The following is a 14,749-nucleotide window of genomic DNA, read 5'->3' as shown; positions in this document are numbered from 1 at the left end:
CTCAAGTTTCCTGATATTTACCTGGCCCTTAATGTCTTCTTCCTCATCCTGTCCAGCCGATGTCAAACCCATAGCCCTTGGGGACTCGCAGAGCCTTTGCCAATGCCTTGTGGTCCATCCTTACTTCCACAAGGACAGATAGACACAGCCTAGAACAGTTCCGGGCAAGTAGTGGGTGCTTAATAAATACTTACCAAATGAATGGATGAATCGATGGATGGATGGATGGATGGGCACCTGTTGGTCTTATGCCAAATCGTCATCTTTAGAAAATCCTTATAAGCTCAACAGGGTTCTCCTCCACCCTGACCCACCCACCCCTGCCATGGCCACAGTGCTCCTGGAAACTCACCCCTACAAAGTCATCTGTGGCTGCTGCATTATCATTCCAGGCCCTAGGACTCTTCTTCTCTTGTCACTAGACGGGTGACTTGGGGAGGAGGATCAGATAAGTGGTAAAGGACTGGGCAACAGCATTCTAGAAATGGAGCTGAGTTTTCTCTGGGAGAAGTGAGTCAGTCTTTCTCCTACAGAGGGCAAGTCTGGCTGAGCAGGCCTCCTCAGGCCCTTGAAGGCGGGCCGCCGACTTTGGGGAGAATGAACCCAAATGGGCCACCAGCCGATCCCCAGAGGGAGTCCTGTCTCTGCCGCAGCACCAGCTCCAGCCCCACAAATAGATGCCAGCGCGGTAGCCCCTCGAATCACGGGAGGTATTTTTGGTGCTGGAAGCCAGCCACACTTTGGCAGGCTTTCAGCATGAAGTCGGCTCCCTTTCAGAGGTGGGAGGGGGGTGGCAAGCCATCAGCGTTTTGCATGGGAACGCTGCCCGCCAGTGTGTGTGCGCATATATTTAGGGTGCCTTGAGTGTGATGGGGGCTGCGCCTGGGATGCTGCGTGACCGGAGGACCGGTGGTCAGAGGTCAGGGGCTCATGCTTGCCAACGGGTGACACTTGGGCGGTGTGTGATCTGTAGCCAGGGTTGCACGTAGCTCCCAAAGTTGAGGTCCCCGATGCCGCCACCAACTCGAGCTGTCTCTACTCCAGCATCATCTTTCACCTGCCCTGACCCTGAGACTTCCCATTGCAAGGCAGAGACACGCTTCCCTTGTGGGGGGGGGCTGCTCCGTCTCCCACGCTGTGCTTCACCTCCGCTCGGCAGACGCTGTGGGGCAGCCACAGTGCAGAAGCAGCAGCTCCTCTGCCCCCCACATTGTTCGGAACAAAGGGATTGGTCTGACGGGCCAACCCAGAGTGTGTGGGCCAAGTCCATGAATGGAGGAGAGGCCGCCGGGGTGCCAGAGTGCTGAGCCCCGGGCTGGGCGGTGGGGACATGGGCCCAGGACGCAGCAGCAGGGCACCTGCTCCGGGATCCTCAGTACCATTCATAAAGATGTCACCCCCCTCTCGCCTCCCCTCTCATCTCTTCACAAATCCTGCTTTCCTGTGTACTTTAAACAGTAGCGAGCCTGTTAAGGCTCCAGATCAAACAAGGCAGGATTTCACTCTTTTTCTCGCTAAACCTCGCACAAGCTGAGCTTATGTCCTGTATACCTCGCCCTCTTTCCCTAAGCCCCCTCCCCGCCCCCACGCATCGAGTATGCTGCCCTGAGAGGAGAATATTCTCTGTGAGGCCCAACCAATCGCAGCCTACACCTACCTAATGATTCCCTGGAACAATCTGCAAGAATCCTGCGAATGGGCAAGGTAAGGGGTCAGGGCAGGAGTGTGGACCGCTGCTGGGCATCGAGCGCGGAGGGTGAGGGCTGGGTGAGGTCCTCTGCTCATGACTTGGGCTGCTGCTCTGCGCCTGGCACTGAGAGTCTGACAAAGGGCCTTCCTCCTCTATTCTTTCTAAGAGATTCCAAAAAGACGAGATACCGTCGATTGGGTCACATAATCCCTGGCGAAGCCTCTCGGTGCCTCCCTTTCCTCATCTAGAAAGTGGAAACAGTATCCTGTGCCTTGTCTCCTCTGCTTCACAAGAATCAAATAAGATCCTGGCTGTGAATCCGAGAGAGTCATGCAAGCATATGGGGACGTTGTCTTAAAATCTAGAAGCCTCGTCCAGAGCCAAACTTACTTCTCCACTGCTGTTAACTGTAGTTCATTCTCTTGTTTGGTTTTCCAGGGAAAAGAACTGGGCTCCTTAGAAGTACCCTTTTGCTTACGGGGTGGCTGCATCGTCTCCCTATCACTTTGGGGCTCTTTCCTTCCCACGTCTCTGCTGGGAAATGCTACAGATCAAGAGACTCTCCCACTTACCTTCCCCCATGGAGTCACAAGATACACCCACATTGGAGTTGGCACTCACTGCCGGGCAGTGCACACACACCCACACCTTCCAGGCGGGCAGAGAAGAGCGGGAGCGGCCAGGGTGCCCCCGTGAACACTCCTCTACTGTGTAGGAATTAGAATGGCATGGACCCTGGTGGCCCGAGATGTATTACAAAGTTACGTTTTGGGGGGTCCTTCCCTGCTTGCTAGCCAGGAAGCCCCGCACTGCCCTCCCTGGCTTTGGTGGCCCAGGATGGTTCAGGTGCCAGTCGCTCTCAGAGCTTCGGCTGGAACTGAGCTGGCCAGGCTGTCTGAGGGATTCAGTCTGATGGCGGCGGGCACGCCCGGGGCCGTGGGAGTGAGGCTGGATGAAGCCAGTGCAGTTGGTCCCTTTGAGATCCGAAACTCTCAGAACCGATAGCAAGTGATCATTTCACTCAGGTTTCTTTATTTAGATTAAATGATACCTTCCCTTGTTGCTTACGGTCACCCAAGTAGAATTGGAAGGGCCGGCTTGGGCGGGTGCCCGCCCTGTTCCCACCACGGTGCTTGGCAGAACACCCACGTGCGGCCTCATCCTCACAAATCTTTCCAGGTGAGTACTATCGGCCCATCTTACAGATGCAGAACCGGGCGACCTGCAAGTCAAGCCGCGGGTCCCGAGGCCACCCGGGTAGCACATGGTGTGATCAGAGCCTGAACCTCGGTTGGCCGGACACCCATCTTCTCCAGTTTTGTTGTCTGGCCAGGAGGCGAAGGTGACGAAGACGTGAGAGTCCGTACCTCCGAGGCCGGGAAGTGGGAGCCGCCGGGCTTCTTTGCGCCCAACGCCCTGCCCACCAGGGGCTGGGAGTCCCTGCAGCAGGGGGGGGCTCCTGCAGTTTCACGCTGAGTCACAGAAAGCTTCAGCCCGACTGAGGGTCAGGAGTGTCATTGTCTCTTGCACAGGAGAGCATGTTGTGGCTGTTCTCGTGATTAGTATAAACAATCATACTAATGAGCTCAATTCTTCCCCCATGTTCCAGGGTGTGTGTGTTTCACAATGAGAGCCGGCCCAGGGGAACCAAGTTGCCGGCACGTGCAAATCCCCGCTAGCTTCTGTCACCTCTGCCCTGCACAACACCACGTAGGTGGCCACGCCTGCCTTTCAAAGTAATGGGATAATCGGGTGCCACGGGTGTCGCCCCCACCCCTGAGAGAGGGCCTGCCAGACCGTCTTCGTGGGAACCCACAGGCAGCAGGGTGAGAAAAACACCGGTGTCTGCCTTCTCTTGATTGCACCTGTGCCCTACAAACCCCAACAGAATTGAACTTACATCTCTTCCTAATTAGGGGAGAAAGAAAGACAAGAATGATAGCAGAAGAATTTCTTCTCGCCTCTAACGGCAGGCTCTTCAGGGACAGAACATTTTACTCTCCCTCCGTCTGCCCCCAGCCTCTGGCTTCTCTTTCCAGACTGGTATGTGGGGTCCCTAACAAAGCGGCCAGCCCCGCCACGGGTCGGGAGCCCGGCTGTGCTAACGCTGGCCCTGGGGGCCTGTCTCTGGGTTGCTGTCAGGCAGGGCAGAGCAGCAGCTGGCGGGGGCAGTCTGGGAGGACTCAAGCCAGACATGCGGGGGGCTGCTCCAGGGCGCTGCAGGGGTGGGTAGGTGGGACCTCACCCGGAGAGGAGGCTGTCGGAGAGTCAGATGCGTTGCCCTGATGCAAAAATAAAGAAACCCACTGCTTAGGTGACTCCAATACCCTGCCAGCCAGGCGCAGATCCCAGTGCCCGCTTCAGTGCCCGTAGATTTAGGACAGGGTGTGAACCATCGAGGTCGGAAAAGAAAAACCCAGAAGTGGCGCAAGCTCTTGGCCAGCATCCTCACCGACTTCACCAAACAGGGAACAGGCACTGGAATAAGACCCTTCCTTTAACATTGCTTCCTGTCGTCCGAGTTTTGAATTCCTAGCAGGAAAGACCCACGCTTGTTATTACCCCTTTTGTGAAACAGCCTCTCGCCGGATGTCCCAGGTAGAGTGTGACATGGGAAGGAAAGAAGGCAAGAGCAATGCTCTGTGTCTATCTTTCTCTTCTGACTTTCCTCCTCCTTCCCTCTGGGGCCACAGCACGGTTTTTGGTTTTTATTTGTTTAGGTTTTCTGAAATGGCTTCTATTTACGAGATCTAAATGAAAAGACTGTTATTTCCAGCAAAAGCCAGAGGTTGGAGCCCCCTCCCTCGGGAGTCAGGAGATCTGGGTTCTGATCCTGCCTCTGCCATTCCCCCCACCTTGCGTGAGTCCCCTCCCTCTCTGGCCCCGGTGCCCGCCTCCGGAAGAAGCAAGAATTAGACCTCATGCTCTCCTCTCTCCTAGCACAGCTGTACTGTCACTCCACCTCTCTCCCTGGAGAAGAGAGGAAGGATGGGGACACACAGAAAGCCCCCTTGTAATGGCTAAGAAAGCCCAGTGCCCAAAACATTGACGAGGGAGTGCAATACAGGGACAGAGCTGAGAAATAGGGTTTTGCCTTTGAATTGTCTCGAGTGCGATGATTTCTCTCTCCGCCTGCCTTTGATAAACTCTTCTGTTCGAGGCTCTGGTGTTATGAATCTTCCTGAGTCACGGGTGGCTCCAGCCCCTTCGATCCATTCAGCTGACAATATTTCCTGATGTTTCAAAGGTGGAGAGCAGGGGAGGATCAGGTATCATATATTCACCTTCTCTCTTCTTCCCCCACCCCCCTGGAGCTCCAGCCTCCTGTCTTACCCACGGGATTCCTATTTTGCATGGTTCTGCAAAGTCCTGGCTTCAGGGCGAGTCCCAGCCCAGGCTGTCGCCTGGGGTGAGGGAGCCCCAGGTCCTGGCCTCCTGGAGAAGCTGAGAGCAGAAAGCCTTCTTAGGTTTCGCGGGGAACATCACCCCCCCCTGGTGGAGTGACGGGGAACTTTCCTGGCTTCCATAAAGCTGGGCAGCCTGGCGGAGGTACCTCGCTGCAGTTTTCAGTGTGGCTAATGATTATTACCCCGTATTAATCACGACAGGGGAAGACTTGCAGGCCGTTATTTTGAAATGATGGGCTCCAGTCAGTGACTACGTGTGACAGCAAAGGGGAAACATCAGCTCCGGGGAGCCCCCACGTAAATGGGGGGTTGAATGAAAAGATCAGGAATAACAGAATGTACATTTAGCTCCATTTTCCTCCCTAAAAGGGCCCTGTCAGAGTAATTTCCCCTTCCGTGCACTATACCTTGCCATTATTTACAACATCTTGGGAGAATAAAACACAAAACAAGGCTGGACACCCTCCTCATCGCCCATCCCCTCCCCCCTCCCCGCTCGCCCGTCCCCCCACCCCCACCCCCCATCAATTGTGTCTCTTTCTGGAGTTTGGCAAACACAGCGACTTCCTCCTGCTGTGCTTTCAGTGGAGTTGAAATGAATGTGGCTCTAGCTATATTTTTTCCCTTAATCATTCTTTTTCTTTTTTGCTGGAGAGCATTTTCACGAAGCACAATCACAGAGGAACAGAATGTCCTGATGTTTGGGTGAACAGCATGCATTTCTTTCCTTTTCTCTTCCCTTGAATAAAAACAACACCCATAACCATAATATCAGAGGATATGGAGGCCATCTTTCAAGGTTTTTCGGAGTCTTGCCCTACCCTCTGTGCACAACCTATTTCCAACTTCTCCTACCCACCTGCTGCAGGCATTCGGGTTCTCCGTCAGTTCCTTGAAATCGCTAAGCTCATTTTATGCCCTGAACTTCTGCCTGTGTTGTTGTGGCTGCAGTCTGGAATGTGTCATTCCCCTTCATGTTCCCCCAGCCATCCAATGCCTCCGCAATCTCCAGGACCTTCTCAAGACCCATTTCCTTTACAATCTCTTTGCCAACCTTTGCTAAGGGCACTTTATGTTCATACAAAGCATAAGAATTTGCAGTCTTGTTCCTACGTTCTGAAAGCTTGGTATAGAAAAGCCACTTAACCAATGTTTGCTGAATTCCTTCCCTAATGGATCTGCCTTTTTTTTTTTTTTAACCCACTTTAGAGATGTTAAAGGTAACCTTATCTCAGAGAGGTTAAGTTAATGCGTCAATCACATGTCTGGGGAGTGGCAGAGGAGATACTAGAACTCAGATGTTTTAATTCCGGGTCCTGGGTCCTTTCCTGTTCTGCTGTGCTGCATTTCTGTTGCAATCCTCTCTGATCTCTCCTGGTATGAATCTGTGTGCTTAACTTCAGCATTTGGTTTTCTCATCGGATTGCAAATTCCTTCCGGGCAAGGAACGAGCTATATGTTTCTCTTGTGTCTTACCCTGGAGGTGAAAGTTCTTTACCATCTGTAACCACTTCACCCCAACGTTTCTTCAGTCTGCCCAAAGCCAAACGTTGGAAGATCTTGGTTCCGATGCTGGGGTTTCCTGTGTACATGGATTGACAAACATCCTCATGGATGTTCCTCTATAAGGCTTACCCCAAGAGCCATCCAGCACTGCCCCACTGACCTGGGACTTTCACAGAGCATGATGACACAGGAAATGTCAGGAGGCCCAAGGTCTCCTCCTTTGAGGCATTGGAGATGCCTTTAGTTTCACTGTTACCTGTTCTACCATCAGGGATGGCCACCAACACCTCTAGCCTTATTTGTTGTAATGCTTATTTATTTTTGAGAGAGAGAGAGAGAGAGAGAGAGAGAGAGAGAATGAGTGAGGAAGGCGCAGAGAGAAAGGAAGACACAGAATCTGAAGCAGGCTCCAGGCTCTGAGCTCCGAGCTGTCAGCACAGAGCCTGATGTTGGGCTCGAACTCATGGACCACGAGATCATGACCTGAGCTGAAGTTGGACACTTAACTGACTGAGCCACCCAGGCGCCCTTACCTCTAGCCTTATTTAAACAAAGTACCATCCTCTCTTCCTTCTTGACTGATGTGCTCAGGAAAAAACCTGATAGAAAACCATGCTAAATTACTTTGCAATTACTATATCCACCTCATCCCAGGACTTGAGAATCACCTCTGTGCTTTTGATGAGTTTCAAACTCAAACTAAGGCTCACTTGTCTTACCGCAATAATATTTAACAGTTAATATCAATAATTAATATAATAATATGTATCGCCAGTTACCCTGGGCAAAGTTTTCATGTACGTGAGAAGCAGGTAGATATATACCAAAAAGATTGCCGAGTTCAATTGCAGTTGCTAAGAGTATTGATTTCAGAGTGAGTTTGATTCCTGGCTGCTCTGGTACTGATTCCTCTGTGGTCTCAGCCAAATTACTTAACTTCTTGCTAACTTCAGTCTCCCCCAGTGGTAAAGCAGGAAAAGATGTGAATATCATGGTGTCGTCATGAGCGTGAAACGAGAGTCTTGTAAACCACGGTGTCTGGCACAAGCAAAAGTGCTATTTACAGGGCAGTTACTCTGACAGCCCCTGTCTGTCACTCACTGGTGGCGTGGCCTTGGGGAAGTCAGGTGGCCTCTTTTTCCTCCTCTGCAAAGTGGGCAGCATTGCATCCTGATACGTTTTGGTCTTCAGAAGAACATAAAAAGAGAGGAGGTTGGGTAATTGTCCCTGCTTTCAAATGAAACACTGAGGTTTAGGAGATTAAGTGCCTTGCCCAAGGGGATGCAGCTGAGCAATGGAGAAGCCAGGATCAAAACCAGGTCTCCTGAGTCTAGCCCCATGCACTGTTCATGGCGTTGCCTGGGTTGTCTTTCAAGTCTCTGGATGGTTCTATTTCCTTTGAACATATTCCATCCTTACTTTTGGCCACGGTCTCCCACTGGTGTCTGCCTCTTAAGGGCACTGGCATTGCCTTAGAACGACCTGTCTTGGGTAACTCTGTCTAGGAGAACACAGTGACCTTGAGGCTGAGCCCACTGTGCTTTATGACCCTATCTCCCCCTCCCTGCATCGCCCAGAGAGATTTTGCCTCTAATGGCATTAGTGTGTGTCGTCTGCGATGCTGATTGGATTATCTTAATTGTTTGGGAATGAATGGCGCTCCTGAGTCAGGAATCCCAGTTGACAGCCCTGGGGACCGGGGTCTGGTTCCCTTCCCCTAGAGCAAGCACAAAGTACGCCGTTGTTTCCCACTTTCATGGACGAGGAGGAGGAAGAAGGGAGTGGCTGTGCAAGAGAATTTCATAGCATGACAAAACCGTACCCTTTCCTGGGGAGAGGCGAGTCCAGTTGGCGCTTTCTGTACGGGACCACGGTGGCTTTCACGCTTCCCCACCTGTCATCTGCAGCCATGCTTCCTTCTCTCTTATGATCAGACCACATGGCAATCAGTCCAGAGTGATGCTGCCTTATCACCTCCCAACAAAGAAACCCTCACAAATTTCGGACCATAGCTATTGCAGTGGAAAGAGACCCTCCAGGCCATTTGGTCTTACCCTGTGTTAATTTCCTAAGATTTTTCAGAACAAACAACCAGGAGCTGGGTGACTGAAAACAACAATTCCTTCTCTCACAGCGCTGGAGGCTAAAAGTTGGAAATCTGGGGTCGGCAGAGCCCTGCTCTGTCTGAAGTCTCCCGGGAAGAAGACTCCCTTGCTTCTGCCAGCTCCTGGTTGTGCCCCCTTAGTCTGTAGCTGCATCATGCCAATTTCTGTCTCTGTCTTCACGTAACCATCTTTTCTCCGTGCAAGTGCGTGTGTGTGCGTGTGTGTGTTCACATGGCCTCCTTAGAAGGATGCCACTCATTGGATTTGGGGCCGCCCTAGTCCAGTATGACCTCGTTTGAACTTGATTACAGCTGCAAAGATCTTATTTCCAAACAAAGTCTTGGCCACGCAGGTGGTCATTCTTTATCTCTTTGAGTCCATCTAATGATAAGGCATTTACCATCTTGTAAATTTTAAGAGGCCTAGAATATATTACTAATACTCTTGGCTCCTGTTATAGTTTTATAGTACTTGTAGCCTGAAAGATTCTTAAATTCTAGCCTAAATTTTCCCTTTGAACCTTAATCCAGTGCAAGCGATGATTTCTCTGAAAGGCTTGGGCAGAAAGCTTTTCTCTACCACTGACCTCTTTTCCAAAGGCAATATGTGAACAGCCGGGAGGCTCCCATCCCACGTCACAGTTTTGTGTGCGTCCCAGTGAGAGAAAGAGACCCAGAATAATCACAAAAAAAATACTCCCGATTAGCATCCCTATAGGACTCTTGCCTTCAAAGCCCTTCTGCCCCCTTCTCTGGCACACATTCAAGTTCACCAGCATGCTTGTCCACCCCCTCTGGTTTCCTTCATCCCCCATAACCTCATTCTTGTGGACTGAATAAATTTTTTGCCTTGCCTCACACTGTAGAAGCCAGACGGGTCAGAGCGAGCCCTGGATAGTACATGGAGATGGGCGATTGTATCCATGCTGTGTGCATGTGTGTGCGTGCGTGTTTGCACGTGCATGTGCGCACGCGTGCGTGTGTGTGTGTGTGTGCACGTATTGCCCGTGATTGAAAAGAATCTGTTGGGTTTAACGGATGTATGCGATTACCATGATGACTGCCTCCCTGGAACTTTCCCAAACAGCCAGATGTACCAAGCGGACCCCCTCCAGTTTTTGCCTTTGGTTCAAACTGCGGGCTGGGGACAGGGAATAGCGAGGGTTACGTAGGCTGGCACAATGGAAGAAACCCTTAAGCCTTGCTTCTATAGAGCTCAGCTGCCAGCTCCTTCCACGCAGGACACCAATTAGGCTATCTCTGGCCTAGAGAGCCCTGGGGATAGAAGTGACAAAGCAGACCTGGAGAAAGTGGCCCCCTGCCCCTGGCCATCCCACGCACCCACCGCTAGATGATCAAGGAAAATCAAATGGGAGAGCTCATTTAAACTTATTGAAAGAGGACAGGACTTTCTCAGCCTACCTGCTTCCTCCTCTCAGCCCACGTTGGTCATCACTCTCTAGACACGGGCCCGGCAATGGCTTTTGTCACTGGAGCTTAGACAAGCGGGCCAGGGTCTGATTCTTGCCTTCTTCGTAGTTGCAGAAATGTGATACTAGGCCATGTGGCTGAACGAGATGTCAGCGACTCTGACACCGCTTCGTTCACACCACCGGGCACCCAAGCTTGGACTGTTAGCGGTGATGGCCCGAGAGCAGATGAGAGCGGAGATGCCGCCTGGGAACGAAAAAGCCTGATCTGCCAGGAAGGCAGGACACTAGGATTCTAGGCCTAGCGCTGCCTTTAACTGCCTTTCTGACGCAGGCCACGGTTTTCTTACCTTAAGGATTGGACTAGATCCCTCAGATCCCCTCTGGCTCTCAAGTCCTGCCTGGGGATGGAAGTCCCCAGTGGAGGGATGAGAAGATTTGTGGCATCTCTGCCCTCGGGTAATCCTAGGATTGGGGGGGGGGGGGCGGGAAGCAGCTGTTTTGCTAATAGTGACAAGAGCTCTGGGCCAGAAGATCACAAAGCCAGTCTCATCCTAAGTGTTGACAAACTGAGTGACCTTCAAAAGTAATTAACCTTTAGATGCAACCAATTCTCTTTGGAAGGCGTGAACCCACCCTCCAGTCTCCTTCAGGTTTTCTCTGAATAAAATCAAGGTAAATGAAATGACTTGCTAAGTTTTCTTTTCGGCCTTAGCAACGCAGAATTGCACCATCTCAAACGGCGGAAAGGATCTGTGAAGAAACATCCCTTGTAAGCACTCGTATGTGCTCTACTGGGATATTTATGTAGAGGGGCATCTGGTCAATGGCTCCCCAACAGGCTGGATAACAGAATCATGGTGTGTTGTCGAATCCAGATTCCAGATTCTTGGTGATCACTTTTGGAGACTCTTTTTTTTTTTTTTTTTTTTAATTTTTAAAAATATTTTTGAGAGGCGCCTGGGTGGCTCAGTCAGTTGAGCATCCGACTTCAGCTCCGGTCATGATCTCACAGTTTGTGAGTTCGAGCCCCGCGTCGGGCTCTGGGCTGACGGCTCGGAGCCTGGAGCCCGCTTCCGATTCTGTGTCTCCCTCTCTCTCTGCCCCTCTCCCCCTCATGCTCTGTATCTTTCTCTCAAAAAACATTAAAAAATTTCAAAAAATATTTATTTGGGGCACCTGGGTGGCTCAGTCGGTTAAGCGTCCGACTTCAGCTCAGGTCATGATCTCGCGGTCCGTGAGTTCGAGCCCCGCGTCGGGCTCTGGGCTGATGGCTCAGAGCCTGGAGCCCGCTTCCGATTCTGTGTCTCCCTCTCTCTCTGCCCCTCCCCCGTTCATGCTCTGTCTCTCTCTGTCTCAAAAATAAATAAATGTTAAAAAAAAATTTTTAAATAAAAAAAAATATTTATTTTTGAGAGAGAGAGATAATGCAAGCAGGGGAGCGGCAGAGAGAGGGACAGAGGATCCGAAGCGGGCTCTGTGCTGACAGTGGGGCTCGAACTCACGAACCATGACATCATAACCTGAACAGAAGTCAGACACTCAACCAACGGAGCCACCCAGGCGCCCCATTGGAGTTTCTGATCCAGTGGGTCTTGGGCACAACTTGACAATCTATACTTTAAAAAAACCTGAAAAGCGGAATGGGTAATTTGGGTGCTTATCCGGGCTAATAAGCACTGATATATGCATCCAGTCCAACAAATTTTCTTTAAGGCTGTGGCTGCATGGAATATTTGAAAAAAAAAAATGCATAAGGGCTGCTCTGGCCTTGGCTTTCTAGGAAATCCTAGCAACTTTGGCTACCAAGGGAGGCAGACATAAATGCTATAAACTGTAATCAGGTAAAGCTCAGAACCAGAATAGAGAAATGAAGAATCAGAAAGGAGGCTAGCTGTAACCAATTAATGTGACCACACCGGTGTATTGTCAGGCAGGATATATTTCTGGCTGCAATCAATTTGATGAGTACTCTATTACGGCCTCTGGGGAATAACACTGGAGAGGAATCTAGAAAAATGAGGATACACATGTATCTTTGTATTTGTTTAGATGAAAGTAATTATAGAAGGATAAACCGATAAAAGACAGATCGTAAAAATACCATGTTAACCTTTAGAGGGAAGGACAGAACAGAAGAGAGGAGGCCAAGGCAGGCACGAGGATTCTTCAAATAAACCATGTTTTATAGACTTGTCTTCGGAATTGTGTAAATATTTCCGCATAATTTTAAAACACAGAATATGAGAACAGCAACCCCTGAAAATTTAGAAAGTAAAATGAAAGGAAAAAAAAAAGAATTTAAATGTATATCCATTTGGAGCATAACCACACCAAGGAAGCATTTCAAGTAACTTAACACACACACACACACACACACACACACACACACACACACACACGCATATATTTTTTGTATCCCTAGTGGGATATGCCCTAAGAACGAAAAGAAATACAAAATGAAAGAAACCCTCGAGCTGTTTTTAGCAACCATATTGTTGTTGTTTTGAATCTGCAGGGTCCGTAAACCTGTACGTTGTGTACACACATTGTTTTGTGTGTATGTGTTGGTATAAACACAATTACATGAATGTTATTGAGAACAGGGATTTTTATTAAGGGAGAAAGGACATACAGATGTGAGATGATTGAGGCGAAGAAACACCTGTGGCTCTGCATTTGTATCGGAAATGTTATTATGAGATCACAATCTATATTATCCTTTGAAAAATGCATGTTTACTGGCTCTCCGTATGGAAAAGACCTAAAAATAATGAACAGTTCAGTAGCCTGGAACAGCCCTGGCTCCCAGATTATATTTTCTAAATACCATTTTCTCTTAAAAGGGAACAAGATTTCTCAAAGAAAGGCCTAGTCCAGATCCAGCTCGGGAAATATACAAGATGAACTTGAAATATCTTGTTGTACCGGAAAGCAAGCTAAATATTAAACCCTACTAGTGTCATGCCAGGAGGACTCGGGATCCTACTAAATTAGATTCTCTCTGACTGGAGATGGGAGAGTTCAAGCACTGAATGGATAATAACTCCAAAAGACTGAAATTCACAACAAATATATTCACATTCGTGAGTTTATAAGGATACCTCTGTTGGTGATTGGAGGAACCACCTCATTATTTTTGAATTAATAAATAAAAGGGAAACAAATCAAGCATTTATCCTGCTTCTCATATGTAGTTTGCATTTCAGGTCTATGATGAGGGGAAGTGTCTCTTTATAAAAGTATTACAGACAACAAACAGGGACACATTGAGTTCTCAGCCCCTAATTGGGGTTTCCAGGTTTAGCAAATAAACAGAGAGGGCTCCCAGTTAACTACACATTTCAGATGAACAACAAATAATTGCTTAGTACAGGTATATTTGGGATATACTTCCACTGAACACTAGTTTGCTGTTTATCTGAAATTGAAATGTACCTGGGAATCCTACATTTTATTTGCCAAGCTGACATTGAGTTAACAATCGTTGATGATCGTTGCTACTCCTAACATCACAACAAAAGAACCAGCCAGACACTGCGAACCTCCTCGTAGAAATACATACCGCGGCCCGTGAGGTAATTTTGTGAAATTATTGAACCTGAATCAATCAAGCCTGCAGATCTAACTATCAATTTACAGGAAATACAGAGGGACAGAGGAACATGTTAAATGATATGCAATCAGCAAAATCCAGACTGTCAGAAACATTATACAGCAAATGATCTAATCTCAAGACTAAAAAGTTACAAGGGGAAAACAGTAGAAAGGAAAATCGAAGGGGAACCTGTAAATTAGAAGAGACTTAACGGACATATCAAGCGATTGTAATGCGTGGACCTTTTTTCATACCATCTGCCACAGAGAAAGAGAAAGACAGAGACAGAGAGACAGAGACATAAAGATTGACTTTTAGCATTATAGAATTATTTTCATATTTTGGGGGGAGCATGATAATGCCCTTATGGTTATTAATTTTTCAGAAAGTCCCCCTTTTTAGAGATACATGCTGAAATAATTTAAGATTAAATATGATTTGCTTCAAAATAATTGGGATGGGGGCGAGGTGGGTGGAGGGTAGATAGAGCAAGAATGACTGTATTGGTCGTTATTGAATCTGGGTGAGGCATTCATTGGACTAGTTTGATACATGAGTGTTTATTATACTGATATTTATGTTTTTGCATATACACAGAGTTATTTATAATAAAATGTGCTTTTTTTTTTTTAAAGAAACACATCTCTGTTGGTTGATTCAGTGGGACAGCAGGAGTCTAGGTGTGTCCCTATATGAATTCATTTTCATTTCACAAATACCACCCGAAGCGGGTATTATCTTTATCCCTGTTGTACAGATGAGGAACTGAGGCAAGGCAGGTCGGGGAGGTTGCCCAAGGTCCCCTAGGAGTAAGCGGTGGAACCAGGGATTGAACTCAGGGAGTTGAGCCCCAAGGATTCTGAGCCCATGATCTGATGCACTACGCAGCCCCTACACAGGCAGAGTGGTTCGGGTGCCTTGGTGTGTGGTTACTACTTGGGAGGATGAGGCCCTGTGCAGTCCGGCACGCCGAGCTGTGCTCTTGGCAGTGACTGTCCCGTCCTTGGTGTGCGC

The sequence above is a fragment of the Prionailurus bengalensis genome, chromosome E4 (genome assembly GCF_016509475.1).
Source record: "Prionailurus bengalensis isolate Pbe53 chromosome E4, Fcat_Pben_1.1_paternal_pri, whole genome shotgun sequence".
In the NCBI taxonomy this organism is placed as follows: Eukaryota; Metazoa; Chordata; class Mammalia; order Carnivora; family Felidae; genus Prionailurus; species Prionailurus bengalensis.
Note: the sequence above shows the minus strand (reverse complement) of the source record.